The 9,280-nt window shown below is 32.9% G+C and overlaps 1 long non-coding RNA gene across 1 annotated transcript; it reads right to left on the bottom strand.

Annotated features, from left to right (window-relative positions):
- Window positions 1-2,344: 2,344 nt before the first annotated feature.
- Window positions 2,345-4,812, bottom strand: LOC117687187 (uncharacterized). Its single transcript, XR_010707667.1, has 3 exons — window positions 4,671-4,812; window positions 3,568-3,774; window positions 2,345-3,052 (listed from the first exon to the last, which is right to left on the bottom strand). It is a non-coding gene; the product is annotated as an uncharacterized lncRNA (long non-coding RNA).
- Window positions 4,813-9,280: the final 4,468 nt, after the last annotated feature.

The following is a 9,280-nucleotide window of genomic DNA, read 5'->3' as shown; positions in this document are numbered from 1 at the left end:
TAGGACTTAAAAAAAATCATTTTAGAGTGATGTTATAGCTTAATTGCATTTTGATAAAACATTTAAAAAATTCGTTAAGACTTGGCTGTTTTTTAGTGTTTTTATCTATCCTCCAGAAAATAACGGTTTCAAAAACATATGAATATAACAAAATGAGTATGTGTCATACTTAAATAAGTACATTCTATTTCATAAGTTTGCTTTAATAAAACATGTGTAATTACAGAGTTTTATAGAATTTTATTACAGGATGTGATACTGTTAAATTGTACATGAATTTATAGAACAAAATATTGCACTGTGCTGATTTTTCTCAGTTTCGATTAATTTAATCTTGAACTGGATACCATATAATGTATTTTCGATTTTCATCAGAGTACTTACCATCACATAGACGCCCTGTCCAGTTTTGTTTACAACCAGCACTGCAGGTTCCTTTCTGTTGGTCACAATTTCCTCCTGCACACCCATGACTACATGTTTCATCACACGTGTCCCCATGCTGTCCCGGTGTGCATCCCTTTATACAAACCCCATTGGTTTTCCCACATCCTCAAATTGATACAATAATGCAAGCATACAGTACATATTTTATAGACATATAGTGGGATATTTTATTCAACGCTACTTTTTGACGCCAAAAATTGCCACATTCAGAGTCATCGCATAGTTAACATTATGTTTGCAAGTTGCATGACACCCTTACATATAATTTTTTTTTCAAGCACTCTGTGTGTTGTACTGTAAACGTTCTATATTTGGGTGTGTATTCTGTTTAGCCTGTGCGGCGGAATCAAGTGCATCGCCAAATGCAATGCATACATGTATAAGAATAGTCACATAGAGGAATACACGGATTCAAATCCACGCCAACTTGTTCAAAAACTAATTTCCGCCAAATATTATACACATCAAATATAATATGTTTACAGTATGTTAGTTCAATGATGTTAACTGTTACCTTATCTATCGATACTTTCCAATGAAAACAACACATTCTGAGAGTGTTGATGTCCCCTACCGGCACCCTCCAATTTTTGATGTTAAATAGGTGTGGAGTGAATTCAGTTAAATATATTTTTAAAGGATATCTCCAATAAGCAATGGAAATCCATTTGTTAAAACTATGTTCTTCTCCAACTTTGGGTCTATTCAAGTTAATAGATGCAACGACATGGCATTTATCAGATAATATATATATACGATTAAAAAAAAAGAAAGGTACAGTATCTGCACGAAAAATGCCTGCCTTCTATTCTCTCATCTTAATTTATTGAAACGCAAATCTAACTCAATCATTAAGAAGAGACACATTTAAAAATCTACTCCATAAATACACGTACATGAACATGTTTATTAAAAAGAAGAAAAAGTATTCATGAATATTTGTAAGGCTTCATTATAAAGCAGGACAAAAATATGAAATGAATTTACAGAACAATAAAGAAAAAAAAAGTATTGAAAACGACGTTGGAGCACAAATACTGAAAAAAAACTGTGATAAAAACTTAATTCACCCGATCGTACCAGTAGAGGGCTAATAAGCTAGCATTTAAGTACTTATTGTAATATGCATGGTAGAAGGGATGTGCCCGTATTATATTAGACTTCGAGTCGAAGTTGCATAACATAACTTGCATGCTATCAATTACACACTGATATGCAAACAGGAAAACGCATATTTATGATTACGTACAAATAATGATATAACTATATATTGTTGAGATATTAAAATGTAAACCAAGAGTTATTTTAGTTGTTACTTGGAAAAAATAAAGCTAGAATGCTGCTAAAATATTTTCACTTAAATATGGTATGGTATAAACATAATGAAGTAATAAGGTATTATTATGTTTATGAATAAATACATCTGCAATCTGCTTCAAAATAACAAATATTCTTTTCCAACAAACGTAGATGTCTTCCGTTAAAGACAGTTAGTAAACCGCCTCTCTAGCTTACAGTATTGGATTAAGAACGAACACATTTTGCACCTTATAATTAAACAGTCGAATATTCTGAATAATTATTTTATTTTGAATGTGTTAAAATTAATTTTATCGTCCAAATGATTGCACCTTGGATATCACTTTGAAGTCTATAGGCATCGGATATACTATAAAATATTGTGAAAAGAAACGTGAAATCCATACCAATCTCCTGGGGAATATATGCATAAACTCCCCCTCTTCTTAAAATATGAAACAAAATAAATCATTGACCGCAGATAGTTTTGACAAAATGAAAACTAAAATGAAAGGAATATAACTTTTCCAAAAAAAGGTGAAAAATTGCTGTTTTTTTTTTATATATATATTTTGTCAGTCGTGTTAATTTAGTTTATTCCGTTTAACTGTTATCTAGCAATGCAAATTACAGTAATTTGAAATGATTCAATATATATTCATTTTTTGAATACGTTAAACAGAGTAGTGATGAAAGATAGATATCCACGCACTTTGAAGAGATTTGCAAGATTCGATCAAAATATTGTGAAATATAACATAGAATTATATTAAACTTCCATAACCCAATGTGATGGCCACAGTTTTTATTACTATTACGGTAACCTTTTAATACTTATGAACATTTTGAATTTGAACTATTATATATAACTTTCTGATCTGATAATTTTAATGATGATTTTCGTAGCATATTGAAAAACAATTACAGCGATACTATATCTTTGAACTCGGCAAAAATGATACAGTGTAATATATTCATTCATATTACAAGTGGTCGTTATTAGTTCCTTAAATTTTGACTTGAGTTTTAACTTTACCGTATACTTTTATTTCACATATTTCAAGGATCGCCCCGTGTTCATCAAGGTAATCATCTTCAGGTGCGTCATAAGTGGTCTCCACGATGACGTACCTAGCCGTCTGTTTACAAGGTATGTCTATTTTGTTTGGGGGTAAGTCTGGGGTAGTTGAGTTATCGGTGTAACAACGGGTTCTTTGTGACGTCGTTGTCTGTATAGCTGAATTGTTTGATGCATCTAGATAGAATTGCCTGAACCGATACTGCTTCCAAGAAGATGATTCATCGCCTATTAAAAAGAAATAAAGACCACTTGAGTGATACAATTAAAATCAATATATTTATTATCCGTAATAAGGCCAAAAAAAAAATTGCAGCTGTTAAGTAAAATGTTTTTGTTTTTCTTTATATATACGAAGAAACCTGATTCCCCTTCACGATATATGTGGTACTGTTCAACAGCATTGCAAATCGATATGCTTTGGTGAAAAATGTCATGAAGACAATAGATAAATGAAAAATTTGTTTTAAATAAAACAAGAAAACGCCTTATATAAAATAAGTTAATTACATTTGCTTTTTATGCAAAACTACACGTATACGTATGATGGCTGTTTATATTTTGTCTAACAGTTTCATATATTGAACTTACCCACATTTTGTTTACAAATAAGATCCTTAAATAGGCATACACTAACAACTGCAAGCACGTGGTTTTAAAACTACTTTAAAACCAACATTACAACACAATAGCGATTTTTTTTAAATGTTAAGAGTGTATGTTTAAAATCATGCTATGCGTACCTTCTCTTCTATAATGAATTATAACATTGTTTATCATATAAGGCTGTCCAAAGTCCACCTGTAGCCATGCCTTTGTGTGATTGTGCGCAGTATGAGAACAATGGAGTTCATCAGTCTGAACATCGCCATCGTTAGCAATTGATGCTGTCTGTGCATTGTAGGTCGAACTTTGGGTGAGTACTGTTGTGGGTCTTCTACTGAGATTTTCTTGTTTAAAAAATACCATTTAGGATATGAATCATATACAACAATATAATATTATATTGTAATATTACAATAATATCAACAATATTGTTTGAAATTCATTTTTTTTCCAATTCTTATGAACAATGTACTATTACTCCTTCTATTGCTTATTATCATTTCCGAGGAACATACTTAGGAACTTATAATAACATCGCAACAATACTCTTTCTTTAGCATTCCAAAGCCTCAATTCAGCAGTGCGCAATGCCATTGCAATTTTATGGAGTTTTATATGAACTAGAAAATTTGCACAAATTCATTGATCATTGTATATCGTTACTAAGCTATCGTATTAATCACCAAATCAAAGCCCCATCTTCGAACATGGTATTAAATTATTGTAATGTAAACCTTTTTTGCATAATATATATTGATTATATCCTTAACACGTATGTACAAACATGAGTTTGAGTTTGAGTTTGACGGGGGGGGGGGGTCCGAGGAATATTTTTGGTAATTTAATACTGTAATTTAAAGAAATTTGAATTTTCCGGGGGGGGGGGGGGTCCGGACCCCCTTAACCCTCTCCCCCTTTAGATCTGCGCATGACAAAGAGTATTATATACTTTTAATGTAAGACAATTCATGGACAATATTACTATTATCATTACAAATAGACATTATATAAGTATTTGCGTGTTTTTAAAAGTATTTTAACATGAAGGTTCTTCTAAAATCAAACAAGCGTTTGATAACATTAAAGCTTACTAATTATCACAGTAAAGCTTGACAGTCTACAAGAGGATACAAACCCTAGATAAACTGAGTCAATTTAAAATAAAACAAACATCTAAAACCAAAGCAAAAGCAACTCTTCATCATACATATGTTAACATTGTGAGCAAAAACCACTTTACCATAGCAGGAAACATAACCATGGAAGCTAACAAATAAAGACCAGGGTACAGCAATCATTCTGAAAGCATTCATTCTTGTAGGCGAATTTTCATCACCACTTCCATGTTAACGATTAATGAGAGGATATTTTTTTTTCATTGTTTAAAGATGTCGCATTTGTATAATTTTAAAAGCATGACATAAGAATATAAATGTACAGATACATATTTTCCGATTTTAAAAACATTTTTCCTGGCAATTACATAATTATATACAATTAGTGAAAGTTATACGGTAACGGATACCGGTAAGTATTGAAATTATGTAAAGAAATATAACGTTGGAGCATGTATTAATTGATACAAGTATGATTGTAATTTCTATTATATTAAATTGTCCCAAAGAACTGCTCTATGTGGAATTGACGCTGTTTCATTTGAAAAAAAACCCAGCTATGAATACAGTCGGACATGTGTAATTGAGTACAAAGTATTCTTGTAACTCATTCCAATTACTGGAGAGTTAGTATTGAGTAGACCCCACCTTCACCAAATTAGAGCTTGTCACTTATTATCCAAAGTACAAATTTTCGATCAAACAGTCGGACAAATGTAATTGAGTTCAATGTATTCTTGTATGTAGCCAATGACTGGAGAGATAGTAATGAGCAGACCCCAGCTTCATCAAATTAGTGTTTGTCAGTTATTATCCAAAGTACAAGCTTTTGATCAAATAGTCTCTTAAAATTCGCAGGAACCATATGACCACCATGCGTATATCCTGCCTCACTACATGTACATTTGATTTAATAATGCATTTAATATTTTGGATATCGTCGGTCCTATAAAACTTTCGACCGTGCACCCAAAAAACACTCATTTCTTATATTTTTTATGTGTATTTGTATGAACTATTTATGTATCGTCACTTTAAAGCCATTACATACGCTCTTTGTCGGGCATACAAATAGAAACTGGAACAGCCATCAAACATCTTATTTAATGCGCTTCCGCGGCTAAAAATATGGTGCCAGAAACTTTACCGAATGACGTTCACTGCTGCTCATACACCGTGTGTGTAATTGAAAACTAAACGTCACCAAAAGCAAATGCTAAGTAACATATGAGGAAGTACACTCTGAATGTAAATACTCAGATATTAAATTGCCATTGTCTGTTATACTATGGGTTTAAGTTCATAGGTTTAAAAACACACAAAACATTAAAAAGAGGAATGAGTTGACCACATAAAAAACACCAAAAATTATACAATACAAAATAAGAGATGAAGCCTTTTGTCTCGGAAACCTCTTGTTGGCAAATTATGTCTTTTCCAAGTTGGTTTTTTTTATGAATTCGTTAAATAGAAGGCAAACATTTGAATCTGTGATGGCATGTGCTTAGAGACTCTATAACTCCCTTCAATCAAAAATTTTATTATTTATAAAGATGCATAATTCTTCGCCTCTATATCTGCGAGAAACAGGCATACTTTCCATAATTATAATATTGAACAAAATATTCTAAATGCCAGTAAATGTGTTACTTATGTATTCCATAAAAAGTATAAGACAATGAAGAATAAGAATGAACACAAAATGAAACCAGACACGATCTCGTTGCGAGCAACGAGGAGGTCTTCCGTCCGATTTTTAGAAGGAGAAATGACCTTGCCTTTTATCTTTATCAACGAAACATATCAAGAAATGCAGATGTGATCTAAAAGAGCGATGGATGAAGGATTATATACCCCGTTGGATTCCTAATTTGAAGGACCAGCCCCATTTTATTTCGTATTAAATAAGAGATCTTTTGACCAAATAATAAGTCTAAAGACCTGAAATAAAAAGAAACCAAAGAAAAAAAGAGGGTCTTCCTTTGTAAACGGAAGACCCTAATAACAATAAGAATAGAAGGCTGTTCCGCTGAAGACGGAAGACCCTAATAATAAAAAACTTTTTTTGTCTAAATCTTAATTGAAGAGTGTTTTTCGACTTGTACTACAGTCCAACAACCCTTTTATGTTGAATATTTTAGTTAGAAAAAAAAATAAAAAGGAGAGAAAGTAATAGAGAGAAAGAACAAATCTTTGCTCCGGCGAGATTAGAACACACAACCTTTGCAGGGGTCTCAAAACATGGCTGACGCGAAATAATTCCCGAATTTGTCTTTGAATTTGGGGCGTTTTCACCAGGAAGAGGAGCTGAGTTTTTGTATGAGATGAAAGACAACGTGTAAGATGTCTGACTATTCATGTTTGGTAACAGTGCGAGGTCATTTGAAATATTGATGCGTGTTTGTGTCTGGAGGGGGTTGAAAAGACCCGAGCTTGAATTTCGTCTTAAATAAATCGAAAATAGAATTTTGAGGTGTGGATCTCGGATTCGGTTAACAACAATTAGGGGAAGACCTAAAACAATGACTGATGCATTTTACCCATGTATTTCAGTGTCGAGATTTTTTTCGTGTCGTTTACTATTATGTTTGACTGTTCTATTTCAGCAGGATTGATAAAATCTTTATAAATGTAGAAATAACGAAATCAGTAACACGTAAATTTATTCGGTAAAAATTTGATGACAGTAATTTCCACAGTTCTAACATTCATAAGTAGTTCACACGCTATCGTAGATACAGACAAAATGGAAAACAAGAAATACATGCAACAGAAATATTACGCGGCTGCTTACATCCCTTGTACTGTGTAAATTTTAAGTCTCCGTACAGGCTATACTCGCCGTTTGATCTCAGGAATTTCCTCTTAATTGTTCAATCCGCAGCATATTTGGCAGACAATAAGAATGGGGTCCGAGGTACATTTACACAAAATTTCATTAGGATTGAGTAAGGGGCTCGGGAGTTAATATTTTTTTCTACAGTCATGTCAAGCACGCCAATCGAAACTCAAATACCCAAAAATTTATAACTCTCTTAAAAATGAACGAATATGTCTGGTCATTAGTACAGTAATCTAGAATTGAATTAGGTTGAAAATAAAGGCTCAAGGTGAAAGATCCAGTAAAATAAGGTCAGAAAAACTGAATGATTTTGTGAATAGGAAGGGGGGGGGGGGTTCGGTGCGTGTACAGTGTGTAAATTTAATTTCCACGTATAGGCAACAAGCGCCGTTTAATTTCAGGAATTTCGTCTTAATTGTTCAATCCGCTGCATATATGACAGACAATAAGAATGGGGTCCGAGGTTCATTCTCACGAATTTTCATTAGGATTGAGTGAAGGGCTTAGGAGTTAGATTTTTTTTTTACAGTATATATCAAACACAACAACTGAAACTCAAATGCCAAAAGCTTCATAACTCTGTTAATAATGAACGAATTGGTTTGGTAATTAGTACAGTAATCTAGAATGGTACTTAGTTGATATCAAAGGTCGAAGATCAAAGATCAAGTAAAACCAGAAAAACTAAATGATTTTATGAATTGTGAGGGGGGGGGGTCGGTCGGTGACTTCTATATTAAACGTAGAATATTAAATTCTAAATATCACATATTGCAATATTTGGTATTAAATAAAATACATATGTTAAAAACAATGTATAAGCGTTGTTTGAAAGATGTAACTATTGATTTTTTTTTTTACATCTGTTTATTTTTAGGCTCAAACACTCATAAACGGGTGGTCAGTTTTCAAATCTTGTCGCAGTCACCCGTTCGTTTGTATAGTTACGAGTATAAACTTCGGAGGTTTTTCTTAATCCCACACAGGCAACAGATTTGTATCAGTATATAGACATGCACAAAAAAGGAAAAAGTACACCATCTTTAATAAAAATGACTTTTTAGCGTTGACTTCCAATCAGTAAGAAGACAATCATTAAACAATGAATTTCAAATTATTTGAATCCATAGACATTATCCCGTAACTTGAAATAAATACATGAACTTTGACGCCAATGTACATTTAGCCTCTATCGAATTTACTGCATATTACCTTAACTTAGTTCTTACATGTATGTACTTGAGAGAGAGAGAGAGAGAGAGAGAGAGAGAGAGAGAGAGAGAGAGAGAGAGAGAGAGAGTGTTTTTGTAGTGTTTAGGGTATCAGTATATCAGCAACGTATGTGTCAATAAACGCATGCATACATGCAAGCGTGTATCTATATATGTGAACAAATACTAATCAGTCCTCCTTTTAAAGCCACGTAAAATAACGTTGGTGCATTACTAAATGTTGTGTGCATACAGTCATTGAGATGGCGGCATGTCTTTGATGCCGGCGATGCGAACTGCTGACAAAAACGAGCTCTATATTTGTACTAAAAAAGCTGTTATTATTTTTATTTATGATAAAAATAAAACGGAAAACAATAAAAAACATCATTTTAAAGGTAAAATCGTTAAACAAAACAAAATTGGGGGAGAAAAAATAATCGGCACTCGGGGACGGAACCCGGGTCGCCTGGGCACAAGTCCAACGCTCTAACGACTGAGCTACGCGGACTCTCGCTTCAGAACTTTTGAGCTCAAAATCTCGGGAATGCTTTGATCGATTTTAAAACAAATTCCATATTCTGAAGTGTTTTAAGCGTCTCTATCGAATAAAAACATAAATAGAATTCAAATCCAAAAATTTAAAAATTAAGGTTTTTCATTTCCTTCCGGTGACGACCGG

This window comes from Magallana gigas, chromosome 1, assembly GCF_963853765.1.
Source record: "Magallana gigas chromosome 1, xbMagGiga1.1, whole genome shotgun sequence".
NCBI lineage: Eukaryota > Metazoa > Mollusca > Bivalvia > Ostreida > Ostreidae > Magallana > Magallana gigas.
The sequence above is the reverse complement of the archived record's forward strand: the minus strand, read 5'-3'. Positions and strand labels throughout refer to the sequence as shown.